This window comes from Gossypium raimondii, chromosome 2 (assembly GCF_025698545.1).
Source record: "Gossypium raimondii isolate GPD5lz chromosome 2, ASM2569854v1, whole genome shotgun sequence".
Classification (NCBI taxonomy): Eukaryota; Viridiplantae; Streptophyta; class Magnoliopsida; order Malvales; family Malvaceae; genus Gossypium; species Gossypium raimondii.
The window spans coordinates 20,279,031-20,297,151 of NC_068566.1; the positions used below are offsets into that span (position 1 = coordinate 20,279,031).

General features: G+C 35.6%; 1 non-coding gene across 1 annotated transcript; it reads right to left on the reverse strand.

Annotated features, from left to right (window-relative positions):
- Positions 1 to 16,853: 16,853 nt before the first annotated feature.
- LOC128039386 (small nucleolar RNA R71) lies at positions 16,854 to 16,960 on the reverse strand. The gene has a single exon (XR_008193891.1). It is a non-coding gene; the product is annotated as a small nucleolar RNA R71 (small nucleolar RNA).
- Positions 16,961 to 18,121: the final 1,161 nt, after the last annotated feature.

An 18,121-nucleotide genomic window follows, 5' to 3' on the forward strand; every position in this document is an offset into this window, starting at 1 on the left:
CCACAAGGTATAAAAGGATAGGTGATTGTCGATGCATTAAATTGCAATGAATATCTTATAAAGCTTAACTTCTACATTTAATCTAAATCTTAAACATGCACATTAATCACACCTGATGGCAATGGAACACTACTAAGAACAAGTGGATTAAACTGCTCTAATCCTCAAGCAACTTCCATTGTCATGCTTGTTAGCTTGAATTGTCGCTGCACTTTGCAGTGTCAGTGATCGCAATAATATTTCCATGCTAAAAACATTCAAACCCAAAGATTAAATAGTAGAAGCAAGATTGAATAAAATAACATTTAACCCAGAAATCATGTGTACTTCCATGCAAACATGAAATAAAAAGTAATCACCATCGTTTAGAAAAGAAATCTAAAAGAAACAAGTGGAGAATACTATTTCTAGAGAATCTCGACTTGAATCTCTCCATTCCCTCTTGTGTCACACTCAAAGCTCTTCATCAGGAGCTGATCTGCGTCCCTTTCATGTTGGTTCACCGTAGGAGACTTAAACTGCCATAGTCGAAAAGCTTCAAGATAGGTTCAAGAAGATAATACCCCCAAAAAGCTTCTTTTTCTTTCCTTTTCACGTGAATATTTATATTTTTCCAAATAACACAGGTGTCCTTTCATCAGAATCATGCTGCCTCTGTATGTACAAGTTGGTTATACCAGATTGGATAGCTCACATATTTTTGTTCTTATTCAGATAGCTGTCAGGTGCGGCGACAAGTCTGGGCGCAATCTGGAAATACTTATGCAGCGCCATCGGTACCAAAACATGACAAAATTAAGGATAAATAGGCGAAGATCCATTGAGTTATAAAATGTAATTTACTGAATTAAAAATGCTAAAATATGTGCTAAAGAGAACTAAATGGAGAAAATTAACCAATAAGTAGGGAGAAAACATATGTTCTTTCTAGTACTATCACACACCCCCAAACTTGAGTTTTTACTTGTCCTCAAATAAAACAGAAACTAGCAAGGCTACAGAAGAATTCACTAAGGCAAATGATCATTCTAGCAACTTGAATCACCTAAAATTCCAATGAATGAGTCACATTTAGATGACAGAATATTGCATCGACAATACATAATTATGATAGAATAAGATTGAAACTTTATCAAAACCAGCATCATGCTTCAAATCCTAAATTCTATCTACCAACACAACATTTATTGTACAATACTAAGTATCTATGAAGATCATAAATATATGTCTCCTTTTTTTATGAATAAGAGATATCGTTGCATTATTGTACCCTTTTTCCTGAGAAGTAGCGATGGAGTGTAACAAGCCCCACAGCGAGTACGTAATTGGCCTACACACACTCATATAACGATAGCCTTTGGCTAGATTCATTTTTCTAATGCTTGCATTAGAGTGTTCACTTTTTAACATTTCATAATACACTCACTTTGGAGTGCCTCTTATTCATAACTATATATATAAGCAACTCTAAAAGGCAGATTCATTAAAGATTCAAGGAATGCTACTAGTCACCCATTACTAATGGAACCTAAATCATTCATCAAAGAATTGAAGATACAACATTCAGTCAAATTTATCCAACTCATTTATTGATAATTCACATGATTCAAGAATTAAGCATCGAATGTTACAAAAATTTTCAAACACATTTGCATTAACCACAAATAAACCTTGCACGCCTCATTAAACTCAATTTTTTTTTGAAATGTGGGTGTGTTTCTAAACCCTATATGCATTCCCCCAAACATAAAGTTTGCATTGTCCTCAATGTACTAAAATTAAAATGCAATGAAAATAGAAATGCAATGACAATGTGCACTAATAAAATAAAAATTACAACTACATGCAATGCATGAACACTACAACTAAAAAAAACTAAAAATAAACTAACTCAGTTTTCCTCAGCCACAGAGTTTTCCTCAGCCACAGATGTGGTTGCACGATGTTTCTTCTTCCTCCTATTTTTTGTCTTTGGAGTGCTTTCTCTTCTTTTCTTTGGGCTTTGCAAAGTCCTCGGATCATTCTTCAAGTTTTGGCTTTACCCCGGCATCGTCGGTTGCTTCCTCTACAGCTTCTTCCGGTCTAGCTCCATCTTGCTACAAATTATCAGTAGTTGCACAGCTCATTGATTTTTTTAGCATCCCATGGGATTAAGCCTTCTCGAACAAAGATGAACTCTAACTTATGGTCATAAAGGTTAGTGTAAGACTCACGTACCAATGAAGGAGAATAGCTTCCAAGATGAGTGCAGAAAGTCTCCCACTTCAGCTCAGAGATGGTCTTGTAGACTTGCTTGCCCAAGTTTTAATGTTGCAGAAGGAGAATGTCCTATTCTGTGTGGAAGTTTTGCTTCAAAATGTTGTCTTGACACTTGTCTTTGGACGCTTTCGTTAAAAATATCACCGGCTCTTTTTTCTCCTTTGGCATGGAGGATTTTTGTCACGAACTGTAGTTGCAGATGACGGGTTTTCTTCAACAGACTTGGTGGCTTTCTTGATTGATCCTCTTATTCTTGCCATATTTTTTTGAGTGAAGACAATTTAAAGTTGAAAAGGTACGAGCTTGGGGAAAAGAAAGTGAATAAAAATGGTTGCTTTGTATGTGTTACAGTCGGCATAGTGGAGATGGGGTTTATAGCGAGTGAAAGAAGAAGATGGGAAGAAGATGGAAAGGCGTGACTTTTGTGACGGGATATAAAGCTAGCGGGAATAAATATGTCCAATGAGAATTATGCCCACTTAGACAGATTAGACGGCTAGGTCACTTTTGATCAAACGATGGGATCTAAAATTTCTGATATGCCCTCATTCTTGATGAGTCATAAGTGTTAGTACAATAGTACGAACTGCGTTGACCATAAAGCCCAAATGCGTCAACAATGGAACCTAATTATTGTGTAAAAAAAAGAAGTAAAACAAAATTGAAGAAAACAAAAAATAAAATAAAATTACATAATGACAAATTCAATAAAAATTAAATTTTTCGACCAATTTAATGGTCTCTGCCTGCTTTTGATTAATATTCCCAAAATAGTGTTTCAACCGCTGTCCATTCACTTTGGGCTAGTGTCCCTCATGTAAATCTCTGATTATGACTACACCATGAGGAAATACTTTGATAACTTCGATAAGTCCAGACCAACATGAATGCAATTTACCTGAGTGCAATTTTAGTCTAGAATTGAATAATAGAACTTATTGACTCGCGATAAATTGTCGCTGCAAAAATAATTCTGTCATGTTATCATTTGATTTTTCCTTGTAAATTGCAACGTTTTAATAGGCATTTCGCCTAGTCTCCTTTAGTTCAATTATATCTAACAGCCTTTTCTTTCCAGCAGTTTCATAGTCCATGTTCACTTGCTTAATTGCCCACATTGCTTTGTGCTCTAGTTCAACTGGTTGGTGACATGCTTTCCTAAAAGCCAATTGATATGGCGACATCCCTAATAGATTTTTGTATGCTGTCCGCAATGCCCATAAAGTGTCATCAGTTGGAAGACCAATCTTTCCTTGAAGGGTTCACAATCTTCTCAAGAATGTTTTTAATTTGTCGATTCGATACTTCAGCTTGTCCACTAGTTTGTGGGTGATAAGTAGTAGCCATTTTATGATTAACTCCATACCTCTTTAGTGCGGCTACCACTTGGTTGCAATGAAAGTGTGTACCCTGATCACTAATCAATGCCTTTGGTGTGCCAAAGCGGGTAAGTATATGCTTGTGAAAAAAAATTAAGCATTGTCTTTGCATCATCTTTTAGGACTGCAACAGCTTCAACCCACTTCGAGAAGCAGTCAACAGTTACTAATATATAAAGATTTCTAAATGAACTTGGAAATAGTCTCATAAAATCCATACCCCAAACATCGAGCAATTCAACTTCCATAATTGACTGCTGCGACATTTCATTGCATCAGGGTATAGAACTAGTGTGCTGAAACCTATCGTATTAATTCAAAAAATTGTAGGTGTCTTTGAATAATGAAGGCCAGTAGTATCCTAATTGGAGAACCTTAGCAGCAGTTCGCATGCCACCAAAATGACCTCCATAAGGAGCATCATGACAGTGCTTTAGGATTAGAAGCATCTCCTTTTCCAGAACACAACGACAAATGATGTTGTCATTGCATACCTCGAATAAATACGGCTCGTTCCAATGATAATGCACTACTTCACGATGAAATCTTTCTTTTTAATGGCCCGTGACATCCAATGTGAGTTTTCCACACACTAGATAATTAACCAAATCCGTATACCAAGGGGTTGCATCTACAGCAAATAACTTCTCATTTGGGAATGTGTCAACAATTTGAAGTATGTTTCCATCTTCGTTGCCAACTTCCAATCGAGACAAATGGTCTGCAACTTGATTCTCTAAACCTTTGCGGTATTTTATCTCGATGTCGAATTCTTGCAACAGTAAGATCCAATGGATCAGTCTTGGTTTTGCATCTTTCTTCGCAAAAAGATATCTCAATGCTGAGTCATCAGTAAATACGATAACCTTTGTGCTGACAAGATAAGAACAAAACTTGTCAAAAGTAAATATTACAGCCAACAATTCTTTCTCTGTATTGGTATAATTAATTTGAGCCTCTGTAAGAGTTTTGCTAGCATAATAGACGGCGTGGAGTATTTTTCCCTTGCGTTGTTCTAGAACAGTACCCATAGCAAAGTCGCTCGTATCGCACATAACTTCAAAAGGTTGAGACCAATCTAGTGCAACGACAATAGGTGCATTTACTATATGCTTCTTTAATTGAATAAATGCATCCAGACATGCATCGTTAAAGAAGAATTTTAAGTTTTGTTCCATCAATGAGCATAAGAGTTTTGCAATTTTTGAGAAATCTCTAATAAATCTTCGATAAAACCCTGCATGCCCAAGAAAATTGTGAATACCTTTCACATTTACCGGTGGTAATTTTTCAATGATTTCCACCTTATCTTTGTCTACTTCAATGCCTTGACTAGAGATGCGATGGGCTAACACAATGCCTTTAGTTGCCATGAAATGACATTTTTCCCAATTTAGAACAAGAGTGTCCAAAAATCAAATTAAAATATTAATAAACTAATATTTATTTAATTAATTAATCTAAAATATCACCAACATCATCATTGCCTTCTAGATTTCTCTCTCTTCTAATTGACCATTTTGCCCTTTATAATCTTAAAAAATTCCACCATTGAGTTATCACTTAATTTGGTAAAATTATGATTTAGTCCCTCAAAATTCTTCACCTTTTCAATTTGGTCCTAATTCATCCATTTTCACTTAGTTTCTAGATTATTCCACCCTTAAAATATTTACACTATTGGTCCTTTAACTTTTTTGTATTTGCACTTTAACCCCTCAAATTTTGAGTATTTACTCTTGGGCAACAAAACTTTTTTCAGTTTTTCGATTTAATCCTTTCTTGAATTAATATGTCATAATATAATTCCCAATGTTGCCATAACTCAAAATTTCCCTTTTTGTCACTTTATTTCCTTATTTTACTATCAAGGATACCTACTTTCTTACTGTAGTAATTTTCGGGGTATTACAGTAGTAATTTTCGGGATATTACATTTGTCTTCACATCACTTCAATACTTTATCCAAATTGTCAGCGTAATGATCAAAATCGTTCCCATATATTGAGAAATCATTTATAAAAACCTTTAAAGAATGTTCAATCATATCCGAAAATATTGCCATCATGCACCTTTGAAATGTGGCTAGTGCGTTGCAAAGACCTAAAGGCATACGGTGAAAAGCAAAATTACCAAAGGGACATGTGAAAGTTGTTTTCTCCTGATCCTCTAGTGCAATAACAATTTGATTGTACCCAGAACAACCGTCTAAGAAGTAGTAATAGGCTCTTCCAGCAAGCCTGTCCAATATTTAGTCAATGAAAGGAAGTGAGAAGTGGTCTTTCCTTATGATAGCATTAAGTTTGTGATAATCCATACAGCTAGCCATCCCATAGGAATGCGTGTAGGAATTAATTTGTCTTTGTCATTGGTAAGCACAGTGATGCCACTCTTTTTAAGAATTTATTGCACTGGACTCCCCCAATTGCTATCAGAAATAAGGTAAATAATTCCAGCATCAAGCCATTTTATAATTTCTTTCCTAAAAACTTCCTCCATCTTCTCCTTTAATCTTCTTTGTTGCTCAATCAATTACTTGCCTTTATCTTCCAAATTTATCTTGTGCATGTAAAAAGATGGACTAATGCCTCAAATATCGACAATACTCCAAGCAATAGCTCATTTATGTTACTTAAGAATATGAACAAATTTCTCTTCTTGAGTTACATCCAGTGTTGTGGAGACAATAACTGGGAGAGTATTGTTAGAACCAAAAAAGACATATTTAAGATGAGTAGGTAGTGGTTTCAATTCCAGAGTAGGAGCTTCGTCAATAGATGACTTGAAAATTGGAGTTGTTATGTTGGCTAAGTCTAAAGATTTAATCTGCCATCCATGCCTAAGTTCAATATTATTAACTTCAACCATGATGTCACAATCATCTAAGAAGTCATCATCAGATGTCACTACAAACTCCTTAGAAAGTATTATGCTTTGGTCATTGAGTCGTATGGTCAGTTTAGCTTTGTAAAATCAATAAGAGTTCGTCCGGTGGCTAAAACTAGTCATCCCAAGATTATAGGAAGCTCCTTGTCTACCTCGTAGTCAAGTATGATAAAATCAGCCGGAAAAATGAATTTATCCACATAAACTAAGATTTCTTTGATTTTTCCTTCAGGTTGAGCTAAGAATCAATCTGCTAATTGCAATGTTACTGCAGTAGGTTTCATGTGACTAATTCCCAAATTTCTAAAAGTAGATTATGGCATTAGGTTGATGCTAACTCCCAAGTCGCATAATGTCTTGCCCAAATAATGGTTGCCAATTAAATATGGGATAGTAAAGCTCTCAGGATCTTTCATTTTGGGGGGAAACTTATTTGTCAAAACAACACTATAGCCTTCTATGAGTGCAATAGTTTCAATATCACTAAGCTTTTTCTTTCTGGACAAGAGCTCCTTCATAAATTTCCCATAATTCAAAATTTGCACAAGAGCGTCTATTAAATGAATATTGACCTGAAGTTGCTTCAGTGTGTTCAGGAATTATTGGTACTGCTTATCCTATTCATTCTTCCTGAATCTTTGTGGAAAAGGTAAAAGTGGAGATACATCTAATTGTGCCGACACCTTTGATTGTGTCGACAGTTTTGAGGGTTAGACATTAGGCATACGAGTGACAATTTGTGGAACTTCTTTGTCTGATACATCAACAAGCTCTTCAAATTCAACCTTCTCACTAGGGATCACTTTACTAGTACCTTGAGGCGCTACAATAGAGTCTATAGTCGGTTCGCTAGTTTGTTTACCACTACTAAGAGTGATAGCCTTGCAGTGTTCTTTCCCCTTCAGACTGGGATTTTTTTGTGTGATTAGGTAGTGTGCCTGGTGGTCGAGTATTCAGATTTGATGCAAGTTGTCCAAATTGTGCCTTCAATGCCCAAATAAAAGATGATTTCCTTAGCACAACAACATCTATTTGAGTAATATGCTCCCACATTAAAGCCTCCAAAGCTGCTAATGGGTCAGAAGGAGAAGCTTACGTCTACTGTTGTTGTCGATGTCCTTAAACATGCTAATTTAGCATTGAAGAGTGTTGTGGCTGCATTTGATTCTAGTGTGGATGCATTTGGCTTTGTTGTGGATGCATTTGAGTGTGCTGATTGTAGTTCTGCTGTTGTTGATTGTAATTCTCTTGTGGTGTGAAGATTCTCATCATCCAGCTGATGATAAGCTATAATATCATTTCAGAGACGAGCATTCAGTATCGGTGGGTTAAAGTGTAAAATAAATTGTGTTGCTAGTGCATTCCAAGAAGAAATTCATTCAGCAAAATGCCCAAGGAACCAAGTACGAGCTCTTACTTGCATGGAGTAAGGAAAAAATTGCATCTTCAATACGTCATCAGGAACGCCTTGTTGACTAAAGGAAGCAAAAATCAATAAAAATGATTTAAGATGTTCTCGTGCATCTCCATGTGGTAGTCCAACATATTTCCAATTAGAATTCAACATTTGAAACATTACTGGCTTGTGTTCAAAATTCCCTGCTTGGATTGTTGGCCTAACAACTCCCTGTTGTAAGTCATCCAATACAGGTACTACAAAGTCCCGTATAGTCCTATTTTGTATTTGAGAGTCTTGCGGCAACGGTGGGTCATTAGCATTTTGGTGCTGCACTTGGGGTATGACTTCATTGTTTCTTGGTAAAGCCATATTCCTTTTTTCTTGAAGTCTCTTCCAAACGATTCTTTTAATTTCTGGATCAAAATCAGTAACAAACTCTTAATTGCTTTGCGTCATCAAACACCTAAAATAAAACATGAAAATAGTGACAAAAAGAAAACAATTTAGTTGGTGCCCTTTCATCAGAATCATGCTGGCTATGTACGTACAAGTTGGTTATACTAGACTGGATAGCTCACACATTTTTTTCTTATTCGGATAGTTGTCAGATGCGATGATAATTCTGGGTGCAATCTGGAAATACTCATGTAGCGACATCGATACCAAAACATGAAAAAATTAAAGATAAATAGGCTAAGATCCATTGAGTTATAAAATGAAATCTACTGAACTGAAAATGCTAAAATATGTGCTAAAGATAACTAAATGGGGACAAATTAACCAATAAGTAGGGAGAAAGCATATGTTTTTTCTAGTACTATCAACTATCCACTCGTTTTCGTTAGTTTTTGGAACTTTTAATTTTTTATTATATGACATGTAATAAGCTTGTATGTCATTACTATTTTTTTGATATGTAAAATGTTAAAATATGATCTTAAGTGCAAATAGTCAACTTATATGATATATGTGAATGAGGTATGATGTTTAAGTGCAAGTTCATGGTAAATATGATTGGAATGTTGTGATCGAGGTGCCTAGGTTTGGCACATTGATTGAATTTTAGATGGTGTGATTTAACATAGTTTGAATGATAGTGCTTTTTGTTGTAAAATTGCATATACTTATGGTGTCAATGAGGATACATTGACTAGGCTCTTAGAATGGTTGATTTAGCATGTTTTTAGCTTGTTTAATGTCATTTTGAATAGGTCTTTTAACTGGTAAATGGATTACTAAGAGTCCAAGTAAGCTTGAATTGGTAAACTTGTTGTTTAAGGTTCATTTTGGGTCCACACAGCCTGAGACACAGGCTTGTGACTTAGTCGTGTAAGACACATGGCCTAGCAACACGGTTGTGTGTCATCTGATAAGATATTTAGGGGCAACTCAGAGAGTTACACGGTCTGGCACATGGGCGTGTGACACAACCGTGTGGCCCTAGTTAAAGAGCTACACGGGTGAGAACACAGGCTGGGACATGGCTGTGTGTCCCTAGTTTTAATGTTACATGGCCTGAGACACAGGTGTGTGTCTCAGCCGTGTGAAGCACACAGCCGTGTGACCCTATTTTGGAAAATTTTGCATCTTTTTCCTAAACTTTCCAAACTATATCACATTGGTCTTAAATTGTTTCTACGATATTTTTTAGAGCCTCGAGGGCTCGATTTAGGGACGTTGTACATGATTATGAATGGTTTGTGATGTGATTATTATATTGATTTATAAAATTTTAAATGTTTCTAATTATTTAGTAATACTCTGTAACCCTAATCCGACGACGAAGACGGGTTAGAGGTGTTACAATTCTTCTTAGGGAAACCTTCTTCTCAATTTAAAGACAAACATCCCCATTCACTTGAGTAATGTAGCTTACCTTTAGTTATTTAAGTGTCTTTAAAGCGCGCTAATGCGAATGTTGTATCCGTAATTCTCACATATAGTGGTTACCTGCCTACAAATGGTGGTGGAATCTTTGGCTTACATCTTGTACTAGATCATTCTTATGGTAAAAGTTAATGACCTAAGCCTATATGAGTGTACACTAATTCTCGCGGATTTGTGATGCATGATTCACTTAGGTGGAGTCTTCCATTTTTCTATTTACTGAGAGGTTGATGATTATTTCCCTAGATCAACAAGTGTCAAAAATGGGCTTAGGGACGTGAATAGTTTAAGACCTTTTCTAATCAAATATTCTTTTGGATGTTTGGTTGTTTAAACCAAGACTCGTAGAACCCCTTTCATCTAGTATCAATCTCCCCCCAATATCCTTGCCGTTTGAGTTCCTTCTTGTACCTTGAGTCATTTGTCTTTACTCTTTCTCCCTTTTTACTCTATTACCTAAAGTTACTTGCCTTCCATGAGCATTTCTTTCTTTCCAAGTAATTCTTCCTTTCCCCTTTTTCTTTATGTCTACATTATATTGTTATGTCCGAATTGGCACCGACATCATGATACGAATCTCAAGGCCAAATTACAGGCCAATGGATGTGATTGACTTACACTACCTCAAGGCTCAATGACAAGGTCAAAGGTCAAGCAAATCAAACCAAGATTCAATGAATGCCAATATGTGAGGATGATTCTTTTCAAGGAAACGTGGAACGATACATGCACAAAATAGGTGAAATGTATTAAAGTTAATTCAACCAAGCTGTCAATTTTCAAGACGAAAATATTAGTCAACTTGTGAAATATATTTGGATGGGATCCAGGCATATCTAGACTAAGATGTCTGTATAGCATTCAGAGATCTATCTCTTAGCTTCAAAACGTATTTTGAATCACTTGATTTTGAGTTTGGGAACTCATGTTATGACTATTTTAGTGAAGACCATACAAGTAAAATTTCTAGACGAGATTATTACGAAAATTACGAGATTCAGGATTTTAATTTGAGTTTAAATCCTATTGGGTTCAATTTTTAGGCTTAATTTTTATTATATATGAGCCCAATATTGTATTTATCACCTCTTACTATTTTATTATTTTTATTCCAATTTTTATAATTATTAAATATTTTAAGTTATTTAGAGTTTTATTTCAACAAGAAAGTTTGGTTTAAAACTACTTCTTGTTTAGGTCAATTAGAGTGCTAATATATTTAAGAGTTTTATTTAGATTTATTTAGCTAGCCTATATAAACGCTTTGCATTGTACACAAAACAATCAATTCATTATTCACTTTGAGTTAATAAAATTCTCTTTGAGTTTTTTTAAAGAATTTTTCTTGAGTTTTCTTTGAGAAAGAGTTTTAATAATCTTTTCAGATTGTATGGATCATCTTCAAGTTTTTTCTTACCAAGTTTTCTTTCTTGGAGGGGAAATTAGAGCCGTTTGAAGGGGGTTGTGGATTCATCGGGTTTCCAAGGCTCTTTAGAACTTTTACACACCATCTTCATCTTTCACATCTGTCTATTTTATTTTCTTCATTATTCTATTTTGTTCCTATTTAATTGTTAAAATTATTTAATTATTAAACTATTTTTTCTATCTTAATTATCTATTTTAATTGCTTCATTTAATTTTTAAATTCTTAGATTTGACTTGGATTTTTTTGTGTTTTAGGTTGTGCCAAAATCCAAGTTTCTTTTTGATCGTCTAGAGCCCTAAGTCAAATCCGCGACTTGGACAAACTTACTATCCTCTTTTGCAGTCATTTGCTCTTATCTTTATCACATCTAGCGATCGGGCCAGGTGTTTCGATCCTCAAAATTAGGGGGTCCCCAACAAATTTTATCCTTAAGAATGATGGTGGTTCCTATCTCTCTAAACTAGTACTTCCTCCAGGATGCCACTGTATAGGTGTTCCATCACTCAAGAGGAAATGGTAAACCATCTAGCAGCCCATGGTATCCATTTTCCCAAGTTCACATATGAATTTGATATCGTGACAGGGGAGTGACGCCTGATCGATTCCAGTGAGGGCTTCATCGTACCCCTTTATTTGTTGGAAGTTGGCTTCCATCTCCTTTACATCCCTTTTCGACGGTGTGCTTAAAGAGTATGGAATTGCACTAGGGAAATTGTCTGGTTTATCCTTGTAGACCTTGATGGCATATTTTGTACACTTTAGCAGCTGCTATGAGCCGCCCTTTCTTGGCATATTCCAATGCTTTTATCGATTGAAGGTTTTGACTCAAGGGCCTTCAATTGGCATGGTTTACTTCAACACTTGTCAGGTCCACAAACCCTTACTTAAATATTGGGATCTAGACCTTCATCTAGACCATAGAAAATTCATTTTGGTGATAAACAAACTCCCCAACGGTTTTGACTTTCCCACAGGGTGGTCTATTCCTGCCCAATCTACTTGCGGCCAATCTCAGCCTTTGGACATAGAGATTGCTGTAGCTCAATTTGATAGATTGAGTTTACGGCAGACTCTAGAGTTAAGAAGACTCGTTACTATTAGGAACGTCTTTCACTACTTGATGTGATCTCAGTCACATCATGTGTTGATGTGGCTAGAAAGACTCGAGATTGGCCCAAATCCGAGGGGCCAAAAGTTAAAATGAAATTCATCATTTGAGTTCTTTACTTGATATTTACATGTTTTTTTGTTTTAATGTGTCATGTGCCATGTTTCATTATGTTTTAATTCACATCATGCATATTTCTATTTACATTGTGTTTGATTTTTAAAGATAACATCTTTGAGTAGTATTTGTTTTTTGTGATTTTCAAATGAGCTGATGGTTTCTATTTATAGTGTTTGTAGGTATATGGTCGGTCATAAGGGAGATTATGATTTTTCTTATTCCCATGCAAATATATGCATGTCCACTTCCTTAGCCTACAAGAATTCGTGAATTCTAAGATTCATGAATGGACAAATACATTAGATCCATTCCATGCGTGAAGAGCCACCTAAATGGGCTTCACTTGCCTATTCGATTTATACATGAATATGCCCATTCATGCATTTATTCAAACGGTGCAAGAAGGTACATTGCAAGGTGAATGAATGGTTATATTCATATTTCACCAAGGGAGAATAATTTCAGCCATTCAAATTATATGAGCATGCATGCACTACTTTGATACATGAATGGTATACATACGACATTAATATGGGTACAATGCACTTGAGAAAGTCTCCATTAATGCATACATGAACACCTAAGGGGGGAACATTTAGCCATGCATGCATTTGAGGGATTCATGAATCATTTTTGTTCATGTATGGCTTGTGTACATAAGCCACTTTTATTGCCGAATTATGGCTATTCATCTACATTATTTGTTTTCCTATAAATAGCTGTTTTGTAAACATTTGAAGGTTAATCAATGAATGAACATTTTTATATCTTGAGATAAATCTCTTTTGTTCTTTGAGAACTTATAATCCCAAACTTATCAAGACTTGTTTCTTGTGGCGTTCAAAACATCTAATGTTATCCCTTCCCTTCTAACCTATGTCCGAAGTGTGGCATCATCTTTATACCTTTGGTTCCTACATCAATATAGATAGTGAGTCAAGGTTTATTCTTCTTACCAAACTTTTCGAGTTCAAAATGACTTTGTAGAAACTACGTCTCATTGTCATATAACGTAAGTTTATTTCTAAGTTAGTTTCAAGTTCAAAAGTTACAAATTTTTATTTATTTTCGTGAGATTACATGTTTAGAAATGAGTGGTAAATTAAAATCGTGACCGTAAACTTAACATGAGCGAGGTTTAAGTCACTACTGCTTAGAAGAAAGGAGCACAAATGGTTAGCGTGCATCCAATCGGTATCTTGAGGTAGACCTTGACATAGTTCAGTTCACCAAAAAGGCGTGGCTATTTGGGGTTGATGGCAAGTTAGCTTGAGCTCTTATGGGAAAACGGAGGGAGCCCCTTGATTTATTTTATACTATGTGCAATATTCCAGCCCACTGCTGGCTTACTTCAACTTTGGGGTTCAAAGGTGAGTCTTCGGGTAGGGGCCTAATTGAAAACACTGTTGACCCTACTATTTCCCTTGTAGGTTCTACTCAGTTCTTGCCCCCAACACCCTTGTTTTGACCATGAGTCATATTGGGTCCCTATTTAAAAGTGCAAAACAAACTATGGATATGGTTGCTTCAAGTGCACGAGTTGGAAAGAGCAGCTGTAAGAGGTCAAGACCTGAAAGGGGGTCCTCTAGTGTCGCAGAAAGTAGTGGCATCAAGTTACCCCACCACCGACCTGGCAAGCAGCCGGTCTTTCTAGAGGGTGGATCCCCTGTTCCTCTATCAGTACCCAACTTAACATTCCCTTCATCTGTTTCTCCAGTACGTTCTTTGTCTCTACCTCCAATTCCTCCTGAGCCTCGTGTTGAGTCTGTCAATGTTGTAGACCTGCCTGTTAGCACCTCATCTCCCCATAGTTCCCCTATTGGTTCCATCACTTATACTCCCCCTTTAGGGGAACTCCAGACCTTCCTTTCATCATGAAATCATCTCTACACGGGCCGATATCTGGAAACACAAAAATATATCGACTTTTTCATTACCTTTTGAGCTCTAATTCATGCAGTTTCATAGTAAATTTGTCGAAATTCATACTTTAATTATAAAATAATTAATTTCCACTAAAATTATTAACATATTGAAATTTAATTATTTATAATAAATTTTCACAAATTTGGTTTATTTTCAAGAGTTTTGCCCAAAAGGTGAAAATTGGCTCTGCAGACAACTCGAAAGGGTTGAACAATTGGGGTAATTTTTCCATCAAGTGCACCAAGAGCAAGGCTGATTATTTTTCCATCCAAGGATGGTCCAAATAATGATTATTTTATTTAATTTATATTTAATTTTTGGATTAATTGGGTTAAAAATTAATATAAAGTTTGAAGGAGAAAGTGACCTAATATGCTAAGTATAGAAGACTGATCCACCAAGCAATTGGGCAGCCGAAAACCAACCTATAATTTATCCAATTAGCTGATTTTTTCTTATTTTTATACTTGCGATTCAACCCTTGAGCTTTCCCTAAATGCTATTCAAACCCCTCCACTTTTTGTGCCTTTCATTTTTTGCCTCAATCTAAATATAACAAAGTTTGAAACATTCAAACTTTACTTAATGCATTGCCGGCCAAACGAGATTGAATGGCTGAAAATTAGTTACTATTTTTAGCATCCATTCCCACCTATAAATACCCCTTTCACGTATTCATTTGACACACCATTCATACCCACATATCTTTCTCTTTCATTTACTTTTCTCTCTTATTTTCCCTTCATTGTTTTCCCTTTTTCTTGTTCATTCCCTTGCCGGTTTCCCTCTTGAAAAAGAGCTTTTCATCCACCTTTCAATAGTAGTATTCAATTTTTTTGTGGAGGCCTCGGTTCAATAGAATAAGGAGAGAAGAAGAGGAGCGCACTGGTCTAGCTTTCAAGAAATCTTGGATTTGCTTCCTAGTTCCCTCTCTTTAAATTTCTTATTTATGTTGTGATTATAAATATGAATAATTTTTGTGTTGTTGTTCTTGTTCGAATTAAAATGGCTTAAATTAATTCGTGTTAGACTGATTTCATTCTGTCCACTTGAATTATTAAAATCATGTTTGTGTTGTTATAGGCCTTGGTAAGTTGTTCAATTAAATAAAATCATGCTTATGTTATACTTGCGTTATAAAATGTAAGGAAATGAATGAATTAATTTTTAAACATATTGAAATTTTAATTAATTGACACAATATTTAATTGGTGCATGTTTAACTTTCTAAGGTAGTTGAAGCTTAAATTAGCTTACGGTATTAAATGATACATTAGCCTTGCATAACTTGGAAGATTATTGTGATTAAACTGTTTCAATATAGAAATATATTGTTACCTCACTTAATTTTATATGTGCTTATGAAGATTGATTAATTGTTTGAATTGACATTGATAAATGTTCAAGAGTTTGGTTAATTTAGTAAGTATGTATGCGTGAGTTAACAATTTACCAAGTCGCCGTGAAAATATTCATAACAACATGAACATGGGTATTGTAATTCTAAGTTAAGGAATGTAATTGATCTAACACAATTATTTCATATTGATTAAAACTCATCGTTTTGAAACTTTGTATTGGAATTTTACTTTTTATTTTTATTACTTAGTTAATTTTAGTTTTTAAATCACTTCTTCGAAACAACATATTTTCCCATCACCAAATGTTTGATTTACATTTCATAAATAGTTTTCTTTCACAGTCCCCGTGGGTATGATAACTCGACATCTACTTATTACTTTATTACTTGATACAATTGTGTACAATTGCATATTTCCGTCGTTCAAAGTTTTTGACGTCGCTGCCGGGGATTGTTTTAAAAGACACTATTTGTGAAATTGTTAATTTTGCATTTTGTTTTATTTTCTATTTAATTCTAATTGAATTATTTTTCTGTGATTGTTTCAAATGTTTATGATTATTGATCGAAATATTGACTTACTCCCCGTAGACCCTGAAATCGAAATGACTTTTCAACAAAGAAGAATACAAGCAGCTCAGAGAAGGGCCGAAGTGATGAACTTTGAAAATCAGAATCAAGGAAACGGAGCAAATCATGCTCAAAATCCTATCTTTATTGTTGATGATAGGGAAAGAGCTGTAAGACAGTATGTCGTGCCAACGTTTCATGAGCTTAATTTGAGTTTAGGAGACTCGAAATCAAGGCACAACAATTCGAACTGAGGTCAGTCATGTTCCAGTTGCTATAGACAGTGGGCCAATTAAGTGGAATGTCTACCAAAGATTCTTACCTTCACTTAATATTGTTTATGGAGGTGAGCGATTTTTACAAATTAGCTGGAGTACCCCGAAGATGCATTACGATTAAAGTTGTTCCCATATTCACTAAGGGACAGAGCTCGAGCCTAGTTGAACTCATTGCCACCAAATTCTATTACCACATGGCAAGAGTTAGTAGAACGATGCCTTATGAAGTACTTCCCACCTAGAAAGAATGCTAAGTTGAGGAATGAGATTACTACCTTCCAACAGACAGATGAAATGTCCTTATATGAGGTGTGGGAAAGGTTTAAAGAACTATTACAAAGATACCCTCATCACGGAATCCTACACTGCATCCAATTAGAGACGTTCTGTAACGGTCTAAATGCTCACACAAGAATGGTAGTAAACGCTTATGCTAATGGTGCTCTCCTTTCTAAGTCTTATAACGAGGCTTATGAAATCATTGAGATGATTGCCAACAACAATTATCAACGGCCAACCAATCAAGTAGCGTAAGGAAGAGGATTCGTTGGAGTACATGAAGTGGACTCTCTCACTTTACTTGCATCTCAGGTATCCTTGATATCCTCAATGCTTGAAAACTTTACTACTAATAGGTTTAATAATTTTGCAGCTCAGCCATCGAATCAATTTGAAAATGTAGCCTGTGTTTATTGTGGGGAAGGGCACTCATTCGAAGAATGCCCATCAAACCCAGAATCTGTGTATTACATGGGTAACCAGAACAAGAACCAGAACCGAGGAAGGCGAAAACTGCAATCTAATTTTTATAACCCATCTTGGCGAAACCACCCTAATTTCTCTTGGAGTAACTAAGGGGCTAGACCCAGTAACACTTATGCACAACCTAGACTGACCCAGCCACCTGTATTTACCCAACAAGTTTAGAAACAACCTCAAGCTGAACCTTCCAATGGCTTAAAAACCCCATTGAAGGCATACATAGCAAAAAATGATGCCTTAATCCAAATCCAAGCAACCACATTGAAAAACCTTCCAATGACTTAAAAAACCCATTGAAGGCATACATAGCAAAAAATAATGCCAGATTGCAACTGAACTTAAGAACCAACCATAAGGTGCTTTGCCTAGTGATACGGAGAACCCGGAAATTTGGGGAAAGAGCATTGTAAAGCATTGACACTAAGGAGAAGAAAGATGATAGAGCCCAACATTGTTGAAGTTGAAGAAGAGCAAGTTGATGCTCAAGATAAAGTGGAAGTTCAACCAAGTTTTGAAATCCCAACTTCACCAGAACCAGAATTTGCAAAACTCGATAAGGTAACTTTTAAACCAGTAAATTCTGATAAACTAACATCGTCATTAGATGTAGAATTGCCAAAAAAGATGAATCAACTAGTTCAAGTTAAGAATCCTCCACCACCCTACCCTGAAAGATTTCAGAAGCAGAAGTAAGAAGTCTAGTTCAAGAAATTCCTAGATGTACTCAGGCAATTTTGTATAAACATTCTGTTGGTAGA